The sequence below is a fragment of the Bemisia tabaci genome, chromosome 4 (genome assembly GCF_918797505.1).
Source record: "Bemisia tabaci chromosome 4, PGI_BMITA_v3".
In the NCBI taxonomy this organism is placed as follows: domain Eukaryota; kingdom Metazoa; phylum Arthropoda; class Insecta; order Hemiptera; family Aleyrodidae; genus Bemisia; species Bemisia tabaci.
The window spans coordinates 60,431,069-60,456,730 of NC_092796.1; the positions used below are offsets into that span (position 1 = coordinate 60,431,069).

Here is a 25,662-nt window from a genome sequence, read left to right on the forward strand (position 1 = left end):
TAAAATTTAGTTTATAAAAATGTACCTGCGCAATTTTTTTCTTAAATTTTTCTGATTTCTGCATGAAATCTGTGCTGAGGAAAAATCCGTGAAACTTTCGATCAGAAAGGCCCAAAATTTGACAACATTGAAATGGAGTTACGTTCTTTCACGAGGGAAACGACAAATTAGACGCGACGGGGTGAGAGTTCTACGGGATGCGTTGGGCTTCAGCTGCTGCTCCTGGAGTCCTGATGCCTTCCATTTCCGTTTCCGGGGCGGAGATGCAGATGGGGCGGGGTGGGGGCAACCTATTTCGGATTCGCTTCGTATGGAGCTTGGTAAAAAGCAGGCGTAGATGTGGATGAGCCTAGGGTGGTAGTCTTTCTTACAAAGGTGAAATTAATTTGACAGGGATAAGGGTTGCCTGAAAGGGTTGTTAAAAGGATCCAAATGCTTGAAGGACTTGAAGATCGTACTCCTAGTCGTTCCTCAAATAGATCCTTTCCTTAGGAGGCCATTTATGTTTACACTGTCAATAAGGGAGCACTGGAAAAAAAACACATTGGATCTAGAGTCCAGACTCTTGAAAACATCGACAAGAAAAAATACTCTTGATTTAATCGGATTTTTGCTTAAATCAAGAACCGAGATTCTTAATTTGAGCGGATTTCCTTTTGATTTAAGCAAAAATCTGATTGGATCAAGAGTACTTTTTCTTGTCAATGTTTTCAAGAGTCTGGACTCTAGATCCAATGTGTTTTTTCTCTCTCTCTCTCTCCCTCTCCCCCCCCCCCCCCCCCCCCAGTGAGTTTCAAGGAGACCCTTAATATACAGCGTTATAAAAAGGACTGTTATCGCCTATTTTTAGTGAAATTCAGCAGTATAACTTTAAAAATGGGTCTTTGAAAGGGGTTACAATGATTTACCGCTTAAAAGTACAAAACACGAAAGTGCAAAAGATTTGAGTTTCGTAAATTTTAAGGAAGGTTCACACCTATCTTAAACTTTGCGGAAATCATAGGATTTTTTCTTCCGTATTTTGTAATTTTTGCAGTGGCGAATCATCGTAATCTCTTTCAGAAGCAGGAAGTCTGCAACGCCATAAACCAATTTACGCATTTCTGCAGTTTCACCATCGATATGCGTTCCGTCTTACGTTTCAGCGATCTTGAACAATTTTAGAACACTTCACGCGACCAGATTTCTGTTTAGACACTACAAAAAACATAGAGCTCGAATATTTCTACTGCGACACGGCTTTCGGATCATATCATCTATGTTTTTTCTGAGGCAAGGACTGCTTGATGGCTTCGGAATAAAGAGAGAGAGATTGTTTGCCTCCTTCCTGATCATCTCATCTCCATATGATCGTGTCAATCTTGTAAGTTTCACTTCCAAGCGGAGACAAAAATTGCGTATTGGCCTCTGGATGTCTCTCCTATTTATCGGGTGCAAGGTAGTTTCATCCAGTGGACGAGCGTTTGACAAATATGTTTGATAGACTCTTGTTTCATAGAAAAATAAATTAAGGAAGAGACAATGGAACACAACCCTGAACGGATGAAACATGGTCCCTCTGAAGTTCCTTCCGAGAGGAAGAGTGACAGACAAGAGGGAGATAAAAATACCTCTTGCAGACAAGCTGCTTAACTCAGTCACATTAATTCGCACTATACCTTAAATTAGAAACTTTGCCTTCACGCTGTTCAGAGGGGCTTTACGGAAGGCTTCAAATTAGCGAGGGGGTTTATTTTTTATTTTTTTGTTCAGAACGGCCAAAAATACGAACGGAAGAGGGGTCTGATGTTCGAAAAATGAAGTGATACGACTCTTTTGTGTATGTTACAGGAAACACTTCATAATCTAAAGCACAATACGTGAAAGGTTTGTTGAGACTTAAAAGTTCAAAATGAAGTCAAATTCAAAATAGCAAGATTTCCATAAAATTTTTATTTCTGTTGGTTAAACATTTTTAGTCATCTCTCTTCCATTTGACATCTCCTCCTATTCACTCGCATGCGACGGACTCGAAATCCTACAAAATAACATGAAACAGCCTCAGCTCGGAATGACAGCGAATCGACGACTCAATTTTTCGCTTTTTCTGGTTGGAAATGAGATGGTAATTGTTTTGAAACGTCCCGCTTTTTGTGACGTTATTTGTGTGCGATTCTTTGTGTTTTACTGCGAAGCCTTTTTTCTGAATTGGGTTGTTATTCTACTACGTCCTTTGGCTGATTAAGTTGTTCTTCATTCTACAATACAATTTGACCTAACGTCGGGCAGATTTTAGCGTCAATTTTGATCGAAAAAATTGTAGTTGTAACAACTTGAAGAATGACACGAACATCTCTGATATCTGATTTGAGAAAATATACTCTCCGCAGTGCTCTTTCCTTCATTTTAATTTTTATAAAACTTTATAAACCGACGGTTCCGGAGACCTTGACTTTAGCGCCTGTCTGATAATGTTTAAATGACCCTTTAGGTAACCTGCCGAATCATGTGCAACGACGTGTTTGAATCGTCGCGAATCCCCCAGGACGAGCAAATTGTGGATCCTATAGATGCAGAACGATTTACTTCAATTTGATAGAGGAGAAAAGCAAGCTGTCAGAAGGAAAAGCGAGCACATGATTCATTCGTGAAAAGTGAACCTGGCCAACTGCAGTGACACGCACGCCGCGCCAACACGCCGATGCGAGCGCGCAGCGCGTGCGTCCTCCGGGGAAATCGATGACTTTTCGGTAAATAGGCTCTTCTGCCGTACTAAGGAAAAACGCCGTATGAACCTTTAGACGTTGCCAGATTTCCTTCAATAAAAAATGAATATACTAGGAAAATTGAGAAAACACTGAACAAAGAACTCCGGCTGTAGAGGCCGTACTTACAGGCTATATAGACATACCATCCGCGTTCCAGGCTCAGAGGCCGAAAGTTCCGGGCGTAGCACCCGAAGCAATTGAAACTACGGCTCCAGCACCTAGAACTATCGGCCTTTGAGCCCGGAACAGACGGTGTATCTGTACAGTGTACAGGCCGTAACTTTTTTTTCAGGGGATTTCTTCAAAATTTTGAGAAAATTTTGTTCGAAACTTAATCTGAAGCATCTGAAAATGTCAAGGAAAAATATGCGTAACTTTCCTTAAAAATACAAGCTTTATTCAGGAAAATTTGGCAACTATCAAATGTTCATACGGCGTTCTTCCTTAGCGCGGCAGTATTTGGCTCGACTTTTTCACCTGGAGGAAAAGTCGAAAATACATCCATACATGACGTCAGACTTGTCGAATTCTCCGCCGGCATGATGTCTCCTTCCTCCTTCTGAAATCGTCGCTTCTCTGGCGCACAGTGAATCGAGTCAGTGGCAGAGGTCGGACATGATTTAAAAACTTCAAAAGCGTAAATCTTCATGAATATGAAACGTTGACGTTTGACAAGTAGTTCCATCGGTTTTCTCGTAAAATTTTCTATAAAAATCACCCCTTAAAATTAAAATTTTGACGAGATCAACGCACAATGTTACAATTTTTGTCAAAAATTTAAAGTCCAACTCCTTCCGAAGACTCGATCCACTGTGTGGCGTAAAGGCGTATCTCGATCTCCGCATGAACTCCAGAAAGCATGGATTCATATGTAGAACAGGGCTCACGTGGAAACTGAGATCCAAATGATGACGTCTTGACACTGCACCTCATGTTGCAAGGATACAGACGACGCAATGGCGCGCGACGGTCTGATAAAGTCGTGAGTTAATTAGCGCGCTGATTGATAGCGAGCTCAGGCTCTAATGCTTGTGTCAAATTAGCGAGTCGATTAGAGAGCATGGTCGTTCATGCTCCGCTGGGTGGAAATGGCAGGAGTGGGAAAGTTGTTGTTTTTCGGAAAAAAGTAAATAAATCAATCTTGCGCTGTAATGGGAAATCATAACAGTAACGCATGAGGCGCGAGGGGCTTCGGGGGTTGGACTACGAAGCGGTCAGGGGGTGTAGCTCCCAGGTAAATGAATGAAAAAACAATATTTCAAGAGCTCTGCAGAGCATATTAATTGTACAATATGCAGCATATTGTTCAATCAGAGAAAAATTTAAAAATCAAACTCAACAAATTCCGAAAATCGGGTCATCAGATGAGAAATGGGCCTTTGAACGGAGGAAATGCAAAACCTTGAATATGCGTATAGGTTGAAAACAGCATTTCCAAAAGTTCAATGTTTCAACGCCAGGCTTGAGCTTTGTAAGCTATTCTACCACTAAAAATAAGACGAACTTCAAATTGAAATAGTCATTGATACCTGGTGATAAACTGGAAGCTCTCTGTTCGATGTCGATTCATACTTGCTCTCTCTCTCCGCCAGTGATCCAAAAAATTAACATATACATAATTTTGGCATTATGAGAAGAGAGTTTCACGTTATCAGAAAAAAAGTCAATAACAAAATGATAACAGATTTTTAGAAGTATATGCGAAATAATAAGGTCGAGGATTTCCTGATTTCTCTTGCATTTCTGGGAGTCACTCATGTTCCCATACTTCACCTACTACTGGTTTACTTCTAGAGAAGGTTTTTTTTTTTTTTTTCATTTTTAAGAACAGATCTAACTTGCGACTTAGGCTCTAATCGAAAAAATCTTCAAGGAAAAAAAAAACCTCCTTGTTTTCGAAGGGGGCTTTTCTTTAGAAAATTAGAAACTTGCGTTACCCTCCTTCACCCTCTTCATACCTGAATTTTAGGATAAATCGAATAGAGCCAAAGATCATTTCTTCCTTTGTGTATCTGGACTCAGATGTATAAAGAAAACAATGAAACGACGACGAAGCTTTGATTCCACTTTTTGAAGGCATTTCAAGCATCAGACGCGACCTACAGTGCAGACTGTAACTGGGTCAGAAATTTTGAAATGCGAGAGTTTCTTATTTATAATGAGTCACTAGTACGCGAGACAACTTTGACGAACTTGGCGGGCATATGACTGGCACACAGCGTAGGTATTCGTGCCGTCACTGAGTCACCACAGTTGCATGGAATGTTGACAAAACAATCATTCATTACCGCAGGAATTCGCACTAATTTTGCAGGCAGCTGTTGAGGTTACCTTCGATTGATAGCCTCACGACAGATGATATATTCGAGAGGTGCTGTATCCGTACGCTCCTAGCATTGGAGCTTTCTAATGTCCTAATTTCGGGAAAAATGTTCAATTTAATTCTTTTCTCCAGGGTGAAATTTCTCCCAGTATTACACGTAAATAAGCGAGCTACCTTAAAAAATACAGAGCGATTCGGTCAGTATTGAATTCTCACTTTCGGTGACAATATTACATCGGTTATCGTTAACTGACATTTCAGTTGCGTGAATGAGAGAATTTATCGAGTGATCGGCTCCGAATTTGAACGTCACCAGAAAGTCGTACCTGTAATCGTTCTTTAAAGCGGCTCCTTTCCTAAGAGGCCTCGTATGGTTCTCATTGTGCTTGAGGGGATTCAAAGAGTGCCTCACACAAGGCATTATAAAAAATGACAATTTTGTCAATCTCGAACGAATTTCAGCTGTAACTTTAGGAAAAGATCCTTGCAGGGATTCCAATAATTTGCTTTTCCGAAAAATTGAAAATACAGAAAAAAGAATTCTATGATTTTGACGAACTTTAAAGTAGATAAGTGCGTACATTAAAATTTTCAACACGTGTAAATTATTTTCTTCTACATTATTAATTTTTCTTCTTCTACAAACGACTAGGGCACAGCCCTGTTTCTTAGGCCATCCAGTATCGAGCACAATAAACTATAGAAAATACTAAAAATCTAAAAATCACTAAAACTAAAGGACTCGTCAAATCAATAAAAACAGCATAAAATCTTCAATCATCCTCAGGAGAAGAGAGCCAGCTTTGTGGCCATCTCTTAGGCGATCGTACAGGTAATCGTTTCCCTACCGGTTTAATTTTTCGTGGATGCGAACTATTTTAGTTCCTTGCGAGGATTACTCAGCACGGCTCTCGGCAGTCTTGGTGGGAGCCACATCCGAGACCACTGCAGCTGACCCATTGCATTAAAAGCTTTTATCCCCAGCGACTTAGGCAACACGTCCACCGACGAATTATCATTTTGAACTTTTAATTTGTCAATTTGAATTATTTTTATTCCCCAGACCAGCATTTATCATAAATCTATGTTTATACTATTAATTTTACTAATACTAACTTTTTACAGGTGAAATTTAATCTATCATCTGAAATTTTATCGTCTGAAATTTAATCTTTTCATCTCTATCTGAGTTTAAATCTCCTCACGTAGAGTTTTTCACTACTGATGTTGGGAAATAATCGGCGGAATTCTGCGGAGATTGGCAGCGGCGGGAGTGGCTCCGACGGCGGAGACAGCGGTATGCAACGGAATGCTCGGCGATCGGTCATACCGTTATGCGGAGATCAGGGCTCAACAACTCGAGGAACCGAGGAGCCTGGAGCCACAGCCACAACCCAGGACTGGATCATTGCATCTATTGTTTCACGGGCGGCACAGTTACTCTCTGCTTCATTTGCAACATCCACCGGTGGGCGATACTGCCGTGATACCGAAAAAAAGCAGTGAGTGCATGCTGGGATGAACCCTGAGCCGCATAAAAGCATGTGCTAACCATGGCTCACACAGAAATGCACTTACTGCTCTCCTCACTATCACAACAGAGTAAGCGCGTGCTTACGGCCACCGAATGAGGTGAATTTTATTTCCAGTTCCGAACCTCTTCGGGAAGTTCTGTCCCGGTTTGTCTCAGGGTCGGACTGGCTCGCATCTGAGGCCCTTGGCTGGTTAAAGGGGCGTAATGTGATATTTCCTAATGGGGCATCCCCTTGGTGAAGAGGGGCTAAGAAGATTTTGGCAAAACAGCACAAGTTTACGCTATTTTCAGGTTCAAAGTTTATTCATCCGACAGATTAAAAATTGTAAAATTGAACGTACTGAAGTGACCGACAGACTTCTGAAATTGAATAAAAAAAAAATTAAAAAAATGAAGCCACCAGACGCATCCAAGCTCCATTATTTCCATAAGAACCGTGTCAGTGCTGCGGTTTACACGAGATTAAGACGTGGGTCTAAAAATCCATCCTAAAAAAGAATCAGGCAAGAACCTGAAAAAAGAAGAAAGAACCGCAGCGGACGACAAGAAAGACGTATTCGGGCCTCTTTTTTCACTTTCCTCCCGAATCTGAGCGCCACCTCATTGGCAGCATGTAGCATAGCAGGGCATTGAGAACTCACGCTTCGCGTCATCGCGCCTTCAATTTTTCAGATGCAGCACGGACGTCCATCAAGTACGAATAGTTGTATCTCTGCGCCGTCATTAACGCGCATCCTTTCCCTCCCTCTATTTCCATGGTGTGCTTGTTTCCGTTTGTCGTATTCGTAATGTTGCTTTAAACTAGAGCAGAGCATTGCGAGTTTACGACTCGATAGGTCGAACCTTTTTTAGAACCACCGCGAGAGGTGGTACCAAAATCACGCACCAACGTTGCGCCAACGCTTCGTATTGGGGGCGCGATCGCGTGATACGATGATGTCTGTACCTTATTTCTAGCACACGTTGACACCAGTGCAACCCCTCCTCGGCGAATACTGGTCTCTTTTGCACAAGAGACTGCACGGCATCAATGCGGTGGATCTCAATCCGTCACCCTTTCCTCGGGCCTAACAAAGCTCTAAAAAATTCGATGAAATTTTCAAAATCTACTTCGATTTAAACTTATATCCTGCCAAAAAAAAGAAAGAAAGAAAGAAAAAAAGATGATAATGAACTAAATGGACCGCGTTAAACAGAAAGGAACCAAGCCACATTAGCTATTGCCAGATTTGACAGGGAGATTACATTTTTCACGAGAGAACGTCTATGCAGATTCCTTTGAAAATTTTAAGGAATTTGCTTCGTATTATGCAGAAAATTCACTGAAATTTCCACAAAAATCCGCACAACCTTTTTCATGTAAAAAATCAAATTACCCGATTAAATTTGGCAATAGCTGATGTGGCTTGGTTCCTTTCTGTTTAACGCGGTCCAAATTTCTTGGTGGATTCGTAGGACGAAAGAAGAACTTACCGACAGAGAGGACGGCGCGACGACGGCGACATGGGACATGGACGAAAGGCTGGAGCATAGAAGCGGAGTCCTGGCGGAGCTCATGAGCTGGAATAATTGTGAGCCGAATGAGAGGAAAGTGAGGGCCGAAATTGGGGCGGAGGGATAATCTGGCCGGTGTCCCGACTCCAGACTCCAGAGCAATGGCAGTGGCGTGCCCCGAGCCCCAAACGACACCGCTCCTCGCTGGCTGCCCGCCGCCGCTGTGGCTGGAGTTGCCGGCAATCAGACAGGAATTTCCGCTTTCTCACTTGCACTCGAGTACTCGACTCCTGCTCCACGACCTGCAATCACCAGAACAAACAAACACTTCCGATTAGACTCGTACCGCTCCCATCCTCCAGCTCACCCTCCGCCTCATTTTCATGAGTTACGTGCATGGGTGAATCGGGTGAGCATGATCCAATCACAGAAAATTCCAGGGGCTACTCAGAGACAGACATGGAAAAAACCGGGAAAAAGGCTAAAAGTACGACAGCAAAAATTCGAGACGCTTCGACTTAAAACTGAGTCATTTTCATTCGGAAAATATATTGAAAATTAAAAAATATCGATGAAAAAACCTGAGGCCTACACGTTGGTGGCCGAGATCCGAGAAAAAAAGGTTTTTTCATCGATGCTTTTTTTTAGAATGTATTTTTCGACTGAACATTACTCAGTTTTGAGTTGGACGTCTCGGGTTTTTGGTGGTGTATTTATAGCCTTGTTTCCCGGTTTTTCCTCCTTGTTTTCTCCATGTTGCCATGGTCTCAAGCTGCCTAATAGACAGAGCTGAAAGAGTAAAAGAGAGGTATCGATGAGGACCATTTTTGGGCCCACGGGGAATTTTATCAACTCTACGACTTTTTCTCAAAGAATGTTTAAATTTTTCGGGATGCATCACACCGTAAACATTTTGGAGTAAAATTCTGTGCTGGAGTCTTTTTAAACCTCGAGTGATACTCATGCAAAGCGAGATCTATCTTCTTATGGAGTGACGTGCACTATTACGGAGTGGAATCTACTCTTTTTACGGAGTGTCATACGCTTTTATGGTGGTTATTTCACTTCGCATTCGATCATTCGGGGTTCTAATAAAATCACAGAGAGAAGAGGTTAGTTCTTCCACAGAGAAAAGATTTAAGCTCCAACCATTGTAAAAATAAAAGTCCGATTTTTATTGGATCCAGATCACGACTCATTTTTTCGGTAGTGGGCGAATCTAAATGCAAACATGAATGGACCCCAACTCATTACCAAGGAATAACCTGTGGACGCGGTAAATGACATTGTACCCGAGGTCATGATCAAACAGCTAATCTGTTACGGTCATGCGTATATGATGACGAGCCAAATAAAATGATTCGTTGGGTTTCTACCGGACAGAGATGTGGAGAAAGAGTTCCAATACGGGATCAAAGAAGAAATAGGGGGAATGCCAGCTTCCTGTGTACGGATTCGGGAAGTTAGGGGGTTGGACTGGGCACCAGAAAGTTTCGTGAAAGTTGCTTTCAATATTCCACCGGGTCTGCTTATCGCCCTCCTACATCCCAATTTGAACATCTTTAACCTCAATCAGGCTGGTTGTAAAATGGTTTCAATGGAAAATGTTCACGGAAATTTGTTATTACTGCATTTGAGAGTGCTTAGTGAGCTACGTTCGCGGTATTTTGTATGATTTTTTTTCAGTTAAAGGAAATTGTAGAAAAATACATTTAAAAGTGGAAAAATCTGCCGTCTTGTGACGTTATCAGACGGCTTTTCCCATTAAAACACATGCATTTTCGAAAATTAGCTAATTCGGTCATATTTCACCTATCAATTATGAAATTTTTTGATAGCTTCGTTGAACATTTTTTTCTGTGAAAAAAATAAAAAAGCGGCGGAGATTTTTAAACGTCGCATGGCGCTTGTGATACTGTGTCCGGAAGGTGACGAAATACACACAATTTTAGACACCTGCAAATTATCCTTTCAACAAATTCAACATGAAACAGTTTTTAAAACGATTCCATCCAAGAAAATACTTCAATTCCGTTTTATTGAGGAATTGAACTGCTCTGATAAAAGAAGTCCATCCGAGAGTCTCGTTCTATTTTCAAAATAAGTGTTATGTTGACAAACGTCGGCCACGTCGGTCTTATCGTTCAAATTTGCATGCAGCGTAACAAGTGTTTTCTCGGCCTTGCAAGCTGCGCTACAACCTTGAGAGGAATCAATGTCAAGAGCAAAAATTCCGACGGAAAAGCGATACGGCGCGGATTGGATACAATGCCCCCCGGAAAACGCATATAACATATCCCAGTGATTCATGCCACTTTAGATTCGGGTTCAGGACCGCGTTTTAACAATGACGCAATGATTTTTAATAAGATGCAAAATATCTCATCAACCGAAGTGCATTAGGATCATCCTCTTAGCGGGCTGATAAGACATATTCCACGAGGTACATCACCGCAATACTGGAGGATTAACGCGTTGTTGCAATACAAATGCAGTAAGCAAAAATTAGTGACGACAAACCTGCCGTGACAAGGAAAAACACAGTATAAGCCATCAGCCATTGCCATGTATCCTTTAATAAAAATCGTATTTACTCGAAAAATTGTTGATATTTTTCTTCACATTTTTCGGACAACTTTCTTTACAATATAATCCAAAATATCTGAAAATTTCAAGGAAAAATATGCATAACTTTCCACAAAAATGCATACGTTATCTCGGGAATGGCAACTCTCAAATGTTCATACAGCGTTTTTCCTTAGCACGGCAGAATAGCAGAGAGAAAAGATAAGATGACCGTCTGGAAGGATGAACTTCCAAGCGAGTGAAGTGACCGGACCGAGTTAGTGGAGCCTTCGACCTACAAGAAAAATTGCGGGTTGATGATAGTTTTCAGGATAACTAAACAGGATACACGGTTCGTTTCAGAGGGAGGTAAATAAAATAGTGTTGCCCACTCAAAATTCCTTCGGGATCTTAAAGTATGATGCATACACAGTCATTTAAGCCTAAAATGAAAATATTCTGTCGAGCTCTTCGAAAATAAAATCGATTTTTCTGTTTTTGGCGCTAAAATGGCCTTCAAAAACGATCAATGATTCAATTCCGATGGGTTGTGCATAAGCAAAATGGTACATGTATGATGAAATCTACGTATTTTTGGACCAGGAATCAATTGAGCAGGGTCCCGAATCAGTCCGAAGCTTCATTGACCGAAAAATGGGCCTTTTTGGGGATTTTAGGGATGTTTTGGGCTCATTTTTCCCCAATTTTGGCGTGAGAAAACCTGTGCCGTCATGGGTATTGATTATTAGGTAATTTCGGGCGAGAAATCGAATGCGCTTGGTCCCGAGTCACTCCGGGCTTCTTAGGCCGAAAAATTTTTCTCGGCTTGGTTGGGTTAAGATTATTTGTTTGACCGAAAAAGGAGGGAAAATAGTTATTCTGCATATATAAATATTATAAATCCACAAGAGGAGTTCATTATTCGAGTCCAAATTTATACCGTCTCTTCATAAAGCGCATACGATTTCTCGTCAGAAGGTCTTTGAAAAAGAGAAATTGATGTGTACGGCATATTTTCTCGGTCGAAATAAAAATTATTGATAGGAATACCGCTGATACCGCTGGTGGATGTATTCCTTTGGACATCTCGTGATTGATATTGATTTGTTACGTTGCAGCACTAAAAATTGAACTAGATCTCATGATCAGAGAAATATGTATTTGGAAAATTTGTCGAAGTATCATGAAAAAGAAATATTCCTCATACACAAAACAAAAAAAATAAGAATAAGATCATTGGTTATGGTACAATCAGCAGCTTTGCTCATGCTTTTATTTACAGTTCGGTTAACAAGCTCGTACAGACAAGTTGTTAGAGAAGTAGTACAAAGGATCCATGCCAAAATTCTGGGAAAATAGGAGTAGCAAAAAGATCAACACACAATGAAGATCCAAAGAGTGATCAATCAGAAATTCAAATTCAATGAAAATGATTAAAAGTGAAGCAATATCAATCGGTCAAGTTTGTAGTGATAGTAAAATAAAAAGTAAATGAGAATGAAAGTAAGAACTCAAATCTACATTTAATTCAAGTCAGAAAATGAAAATCGAAAGGCGGAAAGGAAAATTGCGGCAAAAACATCCCTAAAATCCAAAAAAAGGCCCATTTTTCGGTCAATGAAGCTTCGGACTGATTCGGGACCCTGCTCAATCGATTCCTGGTCCAAAAATACGTAGATTTCATCATACATGTACCATTTTGCATATGCACAACCCATCGGAATTGAATCATTGATCGTTTTTGAGGGCCATTTTAGCGCCAAAAACACAAAAATCGATTTTATTTTCGAAGAGCTCGACAGATTATTTTCATGTTAGGCTTAAATGACTGTGTATGCATCCTACTTCAAGATCCCGAAGGAATTTTGAGTGGGCAACACTATTTTATTTACCTTCCTCTGAAACGAACCGTGGATATGTAAAGAAAGGCTTCACCGCCAAATTTTCAGAAATCGAGTTTTCCACCGAATACTATTCTTCGAAGGTGAGCGAATTCTACTCCCAAGCGAGGCTACCAAATTTGCCCTTAAAACGTCTTTTTCTAACATTTGAATAAGTCTGGCTGCTTCCACAGTTTAGGTTTTTCATCGGTTTCAGTTTTAGTTGCACACCACCGAACGTTGCTTTCATTCTCCCCAGTTCGCCTTCAAGAAGGTGGTAGGCAATGTGAGCGGCTCAGGAGCAGTAATAGTTGCTTGCAGCAGTTGAGTATTTTATCGACCTCCATTTGAGAAATAGCGTAACCACCCACTTCTTAGAGATTGAGTTTTCGATGGAATACTATTCTTTGAGGGCGGTGGACGCATTACAACCGCGCGAGTTCCTCTGTACTGTCTTGTTTTAACACTTGAATACCTGCTGCAACGGAAACAGGAATATCCGAATATTTGAAGAAGAAATAGGCATGAATTTTCTCAAAAATACATGTCTTATCCTGAGAAATTTGGCAATTCTCAGATATTCATATTTTCCTTGACACGGCAGTACACTTTCTCCTGTTGAGAATGAAGTTGGGATAAATAATCAAGATTAGTTTGTAAAAATAGAGGTGGATCTACCAATTACATTGATTCAAATCGAGAGCAGTATTTTAACTTCATTTCAAAAAGTTAAGGCCTACTTAGCAGAATCAGATTATTAAATCAAGCATTGCCTATTTTCCTCATATAGTTTCATTTTTCCACAAAAACCTAAGCAACATTCTGACGTGAAATTTTATTAGCATCTTCTTAAATAATCAGAAAATTTACAGATATAGTTTCAATGCGTTACTTCATTCATTTCCAAGTTTGAAAATTAAAAAAAAAAAACCGATAAAACATGAGAGAATTACTAGGCAACGTGGAATGTAGTTAGGCTAATTGTGCTTAATGCCATCCAATTGGTCGGCATGACGGCAACCTTACCCTATAAGTGTCATTAATAGATTTGATGATGCAGCAGAAAATTTTGCGAGAAGTGAGGTAGAATGAAGATTAAGTTGCATCAATTTATTACATACCTAATTTTGTCTATAGCTCTAATTATTAAGGGTCAAATCCCGATTTTTTAGAGTATTTTGGGCAAGGAACCGGAGGAAATTGATATCACTGATGGAGGAATCGAACTTCGAATAGCTTTTTCTCAATTTTGGCTGCACAAGGTCTCCTCCTTCTTTACTTAACTTTTCTGCTTCATGTGGCAGACGGATTTCAGAATCACAGATCAGTAGCGCAAACAAAGGAACTTTTATGACATGCTTGGGCGGCTTAAAAACTCAATAAGCGACAAGAACAGGGCTTCAAGAGTGGACGGAAATCAACGAGCGTGGGCCTGCGTGTTTTTCAACGCCCCGGCAACAGCGCTTTGGCCCTCAAAACTGATACCCACTCGAGAGACTTTTACCAAGCCACTGAACAAACTTTCACTTGCGCATTGTCAAGATAAGAATGAGCCTCGTGAAAACTTCATTAAAAAACATTATTTTATGGTTGTCGCCGGTAATTGCAGGAGTCTCTTGTCCCGCACTCCGCGGATCTAGCTATTGTCTCGAGTTTTACATGATACTCTTTACAACAGTATAAGGAGACGCGAATCAGATTACTTGACAAGATAAGTAAAATCTCTGGATTTATACTTGTTGTTTTGGCAGGGAAAAAAAGAAACTTTGAGATTCAAATAAGGGTTCAAAAAATGATTGGGATTTTTTTTTTTTTGGATGAATATGGGTCTCTAAGTTCATCATTCCTGAGGTCTAGTTCTTGAAAGTCCAGAACAAAAATAACAAGTTCAAAATTCTTGTAGGCAATTAGGTTTTGAGCGAAAATTTTTCAGAAACAAACCATAAATTCAAAAGTTTTACTTCGTTCAAAAAAAACATTAAAAGGGATTAAACAGAAGGGCTTGTATAAAAATATGTTATAGTTATTAAATAATTGCTGTTCTTATTGATTATATTCAAATATTTTATGGTTTTTGATATTCGTTTAAGGTGTATACAACGCGTTGGATTCAAAAAGAGTACGGAAAAGACTGATATAGGAGTAAACTTTCGAAGATTTTCTAAAACTCTCGGTCCTTCAGTCTACTATTTTAAACGAACGACTATAGCTTTCCAGTATAAAGTTTCCTTCAACGTATGATACTGTACGGTTATTAAGTCTGTACCTTTAAACACCCCCCCCCCCCATCAAGGCATGCATCGTGTTTCTCAGGGTATAGTTAAATGGAGTAAATAACAAAATCTATAAGCAATATAGAAGTGCATATCAAGCGCGAGTGTTGACATGTCTGTAATGCTTTTTTGTCAAAAATTTTACCAAATTCACCAGCTTAAAGCCTCTTATGAGAAAATCTCATAAAAAAAAAAGACTTAAAGGAAACATACCTAACCCAGAGAATGTATTTTCGCGAAGGAATCGATTGATACCTACCGCTGAAGAGTTTCTCTCGGGAAAAATACATTTCTAGCGAAGCTTGTTATGGATCGATTTCGGACGATTGAAATTCAAAATTTCTCCGGCGATTCTTTCCCTTAATCGGTGCTCGAAGCAACATCTGGTGGCGCTTACCAGGTTTTCAACTTCCACTCGTCATATTACTTAAGGGTATTAGGGCGGGGTGGTCGGATACGCAGAGGGTGGTTTTTATGGTAAGAAGAACCGGAAGAAGATCGTGAAAGAATTTCAATGAGCGGGAGGAAACAGCTGATCTAGCGGCGCTTTGGTCGCGACCATCGTCTTCAGGAAGGGATGCGTGGGGGATGAGAAGTAGATCTCGCGTCGGATAGGCTCCACGTGGTTCTCTGGGAGGGGATGGGGTGGAAGGCACGCGCTGCATCGCGCGGTTGCCGCTTCCGCAATTTGGTCCTAACAAGGGATTAAAATATCCATAACTCGAAATTCTCCCGCACTCTGGCACAGGTACAGGTGCAACATAACTACTATCACAGATGGCCAGAATTAGGATATCAATGTAGAGCGGGGTTAGAAGATTGTACATAATAGGCAGAGAGATAGGAATCAGAAAGCCTTCCATATGCACACGCTTACGGTGAGGCTTAATTTCGGCTCTACGAATCATGAAAGGTCATGGATGAGTCTATTCAATTGCTGTACTAATAAGACAGCTATTAAAATCGAAGAAATTTAGTGATGAACCTCGTGCTTTCAGCAACTTCTCAAAAAACATAAACAAAATTGAAGAGTCTAGAACGTGGGCAGACTTAAGATTTTTTAGAGAAGGAAGGAACCAGAGAATCACCTCAGTAAGCTCCGAACAGGTCTCCAGGGGATTTCCAAAGGATATATTGAACTTACCCATGCTTAGGGGCAATTTTGTGTCGTTTCTATCGAAATTTTTTTTAAAATATTTCAAGTGAAGGACTTAGAGGGCAAAGCGCAAAAGAGCAATTTTTCGATTTTCCTTTAAGAAAAAACCGAGATATTCATGATTTCAATTGAGACTAGCCTCAAATTATATTCTGCAGAAGATTCACCACTATTATTAAATTTTTAAGCATCAAGAAGAGAGTTTAAACTTTCTTTCCGCCACAAGGCACCGGGTTATTTTGTACGTCTTCTATAAAGACGTACTTCTTGAAATGGGAAAAACTGCACATATGCGCCTTATTCTCCAAGCCCCTCAAATACACTCAAATACGAGACAAGAGGCAGTAATTTCAGCAAATTCCTTACAAGGTCTCAATGCGGCCGTGAAAAAATCTGAGGGGGCGAACCGTTGTTCCCTTTATTGCCTCTAGATCCACCCGCATGGCCCAATTTCCTAGAAAAAAAAACCTGGCATCCTCCGACAAAAAATCATTTCCCATTAATTACGATATTGCGCTAAATCAATGTCACCGGCAAAGTTGCGACCAGCCTGATGCAATATGATTCCTGACGGCCAAGTCTATCCCTATCCCAGCTCTGAGCATCTGCGACTGGCGATGTTATTCGGGATCACAGACAGATGCCGCATGCGGCCCAGGCACGGGACGAGGTATACTCGCACCAGAGGCCCAGGATCAGGCGGCCGGCTATCTACGCCTCTGACGAAAACAGAGACTTACGGAAACATCTGGTGATCCACCTCCGTACCCTGGATCCTGGATCCCTGCCTCTCAACAACAAGCGTATAATTCGGATTTCAGGCTTGTTAACCTTATCAAACTGTCGGTTGGCGGTCCCGCCTATCATCAGTCATCGCCGAATCTGCACGGCTGTTCTCTGCTTCGTATTTGCTGGCTTTTTGCATACAGGGTGATCTAAAAGTCTCGCGCACCGCCCCAATAACACCTGGAATGAAACCCTTGCATGCGTTAGGAATTAGCGATTCAAGCACTGATTCCTGTGCAAAATTTCGCGAGAAACACGATGGTGCCACTGGTTTCCTCTGAAATCATCACTAAAGCTCAAAAAAAGCTCTCTAAGTTTTCGGCTATCCCACGCTATCCTGAGAGCCCATACCTCAAGACAAACTCTCTAAGCAAAGATAGGGAGAAAATACTTGGCAGGGTTGGCAGTTTTGGAGTCCCTCAACATACTGGCAACCTTATATTAATGTATTTCTGTCTTGATATAGTGGTGGACTTTCAGGGTAGCGTGCGGGATATCCCCTCCATTACGGCCTCAACTTTGAGAGCTTTTCACGAGCCTCAGAGTTTGTTTCAGAAAAAACCAGCGGCCCCATCGTGTTTCTCGGCGTTTTTAGGCGCTATATGGACTTTGAGGCGGAATTTCACTCCACATTGGCGAAGGAACCACGGCCGGTTCCACATTGGCGAAGATAAGTCAGATCATAATTGTTGAAGCCTCTCATTTCACGGTCCCTACTTTGCATGCGACTGATCCTCCGCTACGACCGGTTGATGGTGCCGGTGTCTTCGCCTTCGAGCTTCGACGCAGGAATTCGGGATAGGGTCGTGTCTCTGGTCGCGCTCCTCACACCGGAAGCTCGCACGCACTTCCCGTATCCCGTTTCTTCTACCCCTCCCCCTCCACTAACCCTCTCACCGACAAAATATTCAGTGCTCGTCAATGCTAAGCCTTCGTGCACGGAATCATGGATTCCCCGAGTGGTGTGTAGCGTGATTCCAAAAACCGCATCTAAATCCTCGATGAGTCGGCCGCACCGCGTGATCAACCAAGTGCACATCCCCGTGGGACCTCCCCACTCGCGGAATCCTCCGTCTTATTATTGTCGCGTACAGGAAAACCGCTGGATCAACATTTAAACGTTGCCAAACTTCCGCCCGAAAGAACACTTCCTTTTCAAGACGGTTATGATGATGAATATTTTGACTCGAGATTTTTGGGCACTTTGATCATGCAGCGGATAATATTCTTGAAAAAACTACGAAAGAGAGGGGGAGAGAGAGAGAGAGAGAGAGAGAGAGAACACATGTTTTATCGAGGGAAATTTGTCAAAGTCGGAAGGTTCATGCGGCGTTTCTCCTTGTAGGACGGTAGAGCTGTATGTACAGATCGGTGGATCCAAACATCTCGGATGGGCAAGAGGCGGAAGGGGGGTCCGGGCCTCCGGAGACCTCCGACCTCCCCCAGCGGGCCGATTATTGAAATTGATAGACAAAGAAGACATAGGGGGTATAAAGTAATCCTATTGGTTGAAATGGGTGGTTCTCATAGACTAAGGGGGAAAATGATAGACTAACTGTCGGGTCTCTCGTGGGTTGCCGTTAGTTAGTCTATTACCTACCTCCTTTGTCCATTGCAACCACCCGCTTCCACCAATAGGATCCCTCCATATCCTTTTTGTCTTCTTTGTCTATTGCTTTGTCTATCAATTTCAATAATCAGCCCGCTGCTCCCCGATTGTTGAATCCATATCGAATGACCTTGATCGATATATAGCATTGTTAAGATAGGGATTTATCGATCAGAAGCATTCGATAACGATTCAACAATCGACCCGCAGTTTGTCGAATTTTTAAAGAATCTAATATGCAGTTTGAGTAAATTTCGTCATGAATAAATTAATTACCAAGTGTAGCCCCCTACGACCCCTTCCTCGTATCCGACTATGCCTGTAGATGCGCACACTCGGTAGACGTTACCAAGCCGCTCAAGTTGTCATAACGTTGCCATAACGCTGAGCTCTCATACTATTGAGTTCAAATTCAACCTATAAGTTCAAAAAACCTAACGTGAGCTATGAGGTTCGTTTTGTGCCAAAATAATTTTTAAAAACTGAGGTCCATTTTCTAGTGGACGGAATCATACAGTCGGATTTACACTTTATTCGGCCGAGCTTATGTTCTTTTCAGTGACCGTAAGGTTTTTAACAATCATCAAAATGAAGAGGACACCTCGGTTGACGAGTACGTCAACGATGCTTCCACGAAGAAGATGTAAGAGGACGGGGGAAGCGGCATATTACATAACACTTGACGACCGGATCGAAAGATGATGCTTAGCGATCTGATTCAGCACGCTGATGTATCGAATCACTTTGGATTCAACCGAAATCAGTCTCATTGTTGAAGGAAAATAGTGTTTTCCTTGCAACGAGATTGATTCGGTTGGCATTCCGGACACTCCCTTCGGACCGGGAAGACTCAGCATTCAAATAAAACCCTCTTTAAAGAGCTCGTCATGTGCCATCACTTTTCCAAGCTTGAGAAATAGCAACATGAAAAAAATTAAAATTCGAAGGAACCCTTGATAACACACTTTGGATTCAACCGAAATCAGTCTCATTGTCCCGGACCGGGAAGACTCAGCATTAAAATAAAACCCTCTTTAAAGAGCTCGCCATGTGCCATCAGTTTTCCAAGCTTGAGAAATAGCAACATAAAAAAAAGTAAAATTCGAAGGAACCCTTGATAACGCAGCCCTGTCAATATCGGCAAGGTCATGTTGTGAGCAGTAAGTCGAAGGGATCCTACGTGTTCGTTTAGCGGTGAGCTCTGGGCAAACTCGAAAAAAAATCCATCATGTAGACGTATTTTTGCTAAAAGAAACTAAGTATGTTCATAGGGTTTACGTACAGCATAGTTCCTTTTAGCACGAATACGTCCAATAAGGTTATATTTCAAAGTTTGAAAGTCAAAAAAGTTCGTTTCTGATTGTGAGCCCAACATAACTTTTATCGGAGTGTTTTCCAGCGGTACAAAAATAGACGATCGAAGTTCATCCCACCCATCCACCCTCCCGAGAACGGGGAAAAACGGGGAAGCCAGTCGGATTTTTGCGACATTTTTGTTGTTACAGTATTTTGACGAGAGGAAAGTCAATATGTTTGGGTCTTTTAGCCTTCAGAGAGAATCGGTCATGAATTTTGATTTGGTTGGGGTAAGCCAATTGAATTTGGGGGAAGGCTGGAATCTTTCTGCACCTTCAGAGGTGAAAATATATTCTTACTCAAGTCGGAAGAGAGGAACGGTATCATTCACTGAGCGCCTCGGGGCGTTTCCGGAAGGAAAATCATCCTCTAAAACTTGAACGTCCCTCAAGAAATTTACCCTTTCTCAGTTAGCATGATGCAAACACTGAGAAAATTTGTCTTTAGATATTATTTTGACTTAAAGCGTCGTTTCTTGTCGACGAAATTTGGTCTTTTTGAAAAAAAGAAACGATGTTTCGCTGTCGTTAAGTTCGAGTTAAAGAAACGACGGCAAATTAACGTTTCTTCAGTGCAAAAAAACTGACTTAGAGTTGAATCCCTATGGATCTAACTAGAAAAAAAGAGAGGAAAAAAAGAAGAAAAAAACACCAAATTTTGTCGACAAGAAACGACACTTGAGTCAAACAGTGGCGTGGCGTGAATAATCGATTATCGATATCTCGCCATTTGAAACTGTGGTAAAGAATCGATTACTAGGGTGTTCGCTGCGAACACCCTGATAATCGATCTTTTTTCATAGGTTTAAACGGCATAACAATCGATATATCGCAATTCTCGCCACGCCACTGGAGTCAAAATAATATCTCAAGAAAAATTCTTTTCAGTGAAATCCAGGATTTAATATTGGCATCTCCGTGTAACTAGGGCCCGAAAAAATTCCTGCTGCTCATTGCGTGGCTACTTGGCACGAGATCCGTGTTACGTCAGCGGTCAATTCGTCGAGCATTCTTTCGCGCTGCCATCATTTTTAATTTCTAACCGCTTTCATCGTTTTTGCTCATCTGCCTGAGCCGTTGCGTTGGCTGAGACCATCCATCCATCCATCTCCTCTTTCTTTTTCCATCGATTCGGGATTCGGCTACACTAATTTTCCGGTAGGCCAAGATTCACGCTCCGTTCCGCGGAACCAAATTCACTCCTCTCCTTTTCCCCTTATCATCAACTGATGACGGAGGCAACGGGGGGTCGCGGGAAAGAAAACTCGTCTTTCGCGAATAGGTTCGTCAAGCCACGGTTCCACAAGCGGCGCGCGACGCGAAGCCACCCGCGTGATGGGTGATATTGATTTTAAACCTGCTAGCTGCTACTGACTACTCAGATCGCCCTTGAAATTTCAGGTGAGATTTCAAAAAGTTTCGAAATTCCATGAGAAACAACCTGAATTTCAATGTATTCAAATTGAACGGGCAAATTTCATGAAACACCACGAAATCCATTTCTTTATTCTTTTTCAAAATTCAAATTCTTATTTTACATGAAGTTTTCCATCTCAGCTAAAAGCGAATTGCGTCGTCGACGTTTACGGAAACAGAATTAGGTCTAAGGTGGATCTTAGGCTTTGGCGCAACGCATTCTGAAAACAACCGATATATTTTAACAATTTTAACCTTTAGGTGGATTATTTTAGGAAACTGGAAATTTCAGTCTGTAGATTTATCATTGAGGAATTTTCGTGCCGAAAATGATCTCCCCCAAGTCTTCAAACAAAGTCGAAAAGGATTTTTCCAAAGAACCGTCGATATCAATACATTGAAATCGGTTGCAAAATGGAAACAGAACCTTTGACTTTATTAAAAGATTTCGGTAGGTGATTTTCGGCTCGAACATTCCTTGATGATGTATCTACAGACTGAACTTTCGATTTTTCCAAAATGATCCACCAAAATGGTTAACATATGGAATACATCGATCGTACCTAGAACGTAAAACCATTGAAACCGGTCGCGCGAATTTGCCGCGCCGTCACGTCACCGTCGCGTCGTGTCGCGCGCTTTCTGTGGAAGCGTGGCTTCACTCGGGAGGATGATGAAGACACCGTTACGCAATCACCGTAATGGATAGAGAGGGAAAGAGGGAGAATTTAAAAAAAGCACGAGTCGCAATGAGCCCGAGTAGTAAACAAGATTTCGAATAGATTTTCCTGATCAAATGTATGTTGTTGAAATGTTCGCGCGAAATTGTTTTTATGAACGAATGCGTTTTTTGAAGGCACTCTCGATCAAGGCATTTTCTGGCGTGAGTAAAGGAAAATCTGACTTGAAACGTGACAATTCATATTTGACAGAGAGATAATTAGAAAGTATTAACAACAAAACGAGAGATGAGGAAAAAATTCAAGCGTTTAGTAATTCAACTTTTTGTTTGCAAAGAACTTCGACTGGTCGGTGCCTCTAGCATGCATTTATTTAAGTTGAGAGCATTATTTCCTCCATTTAAATAGATTATAAATATCAATATTCGCAAGGCAGCCTTGGCTATCTCACCTGGAATCAGTTATTTTACGTACATTTAAATTTAGGAAATACTGGTTTGCCAACTTGCGAGAATCGCCATTTATGTCCCCAAAACCCCTCCCGTATTTCTCCTAAATTAAGCTTCTTAAAAACATATCCCAAGATATGTAATCTACAAAGTATTGACGCTTTTGACCTACGTTTCTTCAGAACTACATAATTCCGCAAAAAGCTTGAAAATATTTTTAAGCTTTAGCTTATGGAAATACGAGAGATACTGAGAGGCCGATTCACAGACGTAGTCGAGCGCGTACAAATTCTTACGATTCCAAAAATAATTCAATTTTCCGTGAGAAACTCCTTCCAGAACGCGTGACGGCAAAATTATTACATCTCTGGACGTAACGTCGCCCGTCACCCTCGTGAAGAAATGGCTTAACTGCAAATCGGGATGAGCCCGGAAAAGTATAATATCGTATGGACGACAGGGTTCATTGTAGAGTGTAGTTACGCCCTTTTGTCTTTTTGTCATTAACCGAGAAAGATATTTTTGCTCATTTTTCTGCATAAAATAATTGATAAAAGTCTGAAAATTTCCAATTGTTCATCTGCCAGAAAAGATACTCAACGAATCTAAAAGTTTGGAGTAAGTTTCGGAGTTCACATATGGTCGCTTAAACAGGAGGATTAGATCATACAAAGTAACGGTAAGCTTCCTCCCCCCCTTTTCCCCCTCCCCCCAACAAAAGAAAAATCGTAGGGCGGAAAACTAGATAACTCAATGGATCAAACGTAAAGAACAAAACATACTTAATATGCAAATGCGTATGCTTATAAAACATAACAAAACAAACAAAACGGCTACTTGGCATCTTACTCCGGTGTCAGGACTGCGATCACTGAAGTGTGCGTTATAGCCTTGACAGGGCACGAGCAGATTAATTCGGACGATGCCAACGAAACCAGCCCACTGCTGGCCTTCATAGGACTTGCAAGTTAGATTCAGTATTTTGATAGAGGTATTCTCAGTCGGAAGTATCACCATGGGTCATTGTGAATTCTCTTTGTATTCGTAAAATCGTGATTGTCCATCGGCAAAAGGCCCTATTGCATGGATGCTTTTACCAAAGGGCAATTTCTGCGATGTTGGATTAAAAATCGGAATTTGGGTTTCGAAAAATTCTCTTATGGCCCAAATAATATAGTGCAAGGGGTCGAGTTAATTTTCACACCGATGAAAAGATTTTGTCTTGCGTTCCGCCTGATGCTGATTAACTCGGCTTTAGATTACAAGATTTATTTAACGATTTTGCTTCTACTTCCTCTAGCTCATTTCTTTTATCCATTCCAGAAACTTGATGTCGTCCTACAGTCTATATTTTTCGCTAGTCATTAAAATTGTAACATATTCGTAGACTTCCGTAATAATAATTCTTTCTTGATGTTCCTATTTCTGAACTATAAAGACTGCAAGCAAAGGAATACTTGACGCTACAACTGGCTACCTGGTGACGCAACGCGATACCGTGACTCCTGGAACTAACTAAAGATGCTAATAAACCAGCACAGCAACCTAACAGCAAGTGCGGAATCAACCTCCACATAGCGCAAAAACAATAACATCATCGTTGCAAAACCCACGTGCGCATCTCAGCGAATATCCAACACCCACCGCGACCGTCGCACAGTGGAACGAATTAGTAGAAGAGGTCGGACATCAAATTTTTGACTCAAACTGCAAATTTTGAGGTTTATTCCGTCCAATTTTAAATTTTAAGGGGTGTTTATAATAGTAAATTTCACGAGAAAACCAATGGAACCTTTTTCAGAGCCTCAAAATTTTTAATAAACGAAGTTATAAGCGTTTAAAGATTCCAAATTTTGTCCGACCTCTCCTATGTACTCGATCCAGTGTGCGTCGCCGCGCGTCGGAAAGATGCAGCCGAAGAGATCCGCGTCGTTATCCTCATTCTCGATTGGGTTCAGCTTTTTCACACACAGATTATACGTCATAAGCGAGAGCCTTCAAAAGGAGTTTTGAGGAAAAAAACCGTACTTGCTTAAGTATTTTGATAGACTGTGCGATTATTTTACTGAAATATTTTGTTTAATAGAACCCTTCTACTTTAAGTTGTTCCTTACGATCGCATTCCACGATTTAAGTGGGCTCAACGCTCACTGGAAAAAAAAAACACATTGGATCTAGAGTCCAGACTCTTGAAAAACATCGACAAGAAAAAGTACTCTTGATTCAATCAGAATCTAGCTTAAATCAAGAACCAAGCCTCTTAATTTGAGCGGATTTCGTTTTGATTCAAGCAAAAATCCGATTGAATCAAGAGTATTTTTTCTTCTCAATGTTTTCAAGAGTCTGGACTCTTGTGTTTTTTTTCCAGTGCTTGAACTGTAAGCTTAGACACGGCGCGCGTTTCAAAAAGCCATTTTTTAACCGTTGACTGGAGTAGGTTTCAAGTCGGAAATTTCAGAAAATGTCCGTCATGTTACGAAGAAAATTCGCAACCCGTTATTGAGTAAACGAATACATTTTCAAGTAAACTTTGCAACGTTGCAATGTAATTACTTAAGTCTTTTAGGGTCTAGCACCCCTTCCGCTTTAATGAGACCTGAGACCTGATGCACCGTTCCTACTTACAATGAGCTTGGCCATAATGCTGAATTGATCTCATTACTGATCCAAAATAGAGCGATTCAAAGTTCAATTAAGGACGTATTGAGTGCGCTATATGCTCCAAGTTATCCAAGTCATCCTAAGCATACATTTATTCACCCGATTTACTAAATCGATCATTTGAACTCGACTTTTTGCTCATACCGACTGCATATTCTCAAACTTAATGACACTTTATCGAATGAGTGGGAAAAATCAAAAACAAGAATACAGTATAAATCCGGAGTATTTTTTATGAACATTTCCAATTTTGCCTGCTGGCGAGTCAAGCAATGAGTTGAACAAACTATGAACTCCATCTATGATACGTCATTCGCCACTCACCAAATCGGCAACTTCGCGTACATATTCTGTCATTCAGAACCCATGATTGATGAGACATCACGAACCAGTTCTCTTACAGACTTGGGAACGCGCGGACGTCCACCGATGGACATAGAAAATGAAACGGAGATGGGCAAGTAACCCATTTTCACAATAATGGATGCCCGAGAAAAGAGAGACGAAAGTACGAGGAGAGGAGAAGAGCGCGAGAAATAAAAGAAAATGGAGGCGGATTTAAACAAGGGCGGGGGAAAGAGTCGGAGAGTCAATCTGAGGACTAAAATCTTGCATTACATCGCGAATAGCAACAGTTTACCTGTTCGTGTCTAATTACAGACGAACTTGCATAACAGAAAAGTAGCACGGCGGAGGTCCCCCTCCCCCCACCCCCTCTTAAAGCCGTATGGGTG

The 25,662-nt window shown here is 41.1% G+C and overlaps 1 protein-coding gene across 2 annotated transcripts in view; it reads right to left on the bottom strand.

Moving 5' to 3' along the window:
• Positions 1 to 25,662, bottom strand: part of nuf (rab11 family-interacting protein nuf) — a 96,915-nt gene that overhangs the window by 59,063 nt on the left and 12,190 nt on the right. For both annotated transcript variants that reach the window (XM_019043476.2, XM_019043474.2), the window contains exon 2: positions 8,078 to 8,400. The gene's annotated coding sequence lies outside the window, so the exon portion shown is untranslated. The remainder of the gene's footprint in view (positions 1 to 8,077; positions 8,401 to 25,662) is intronic.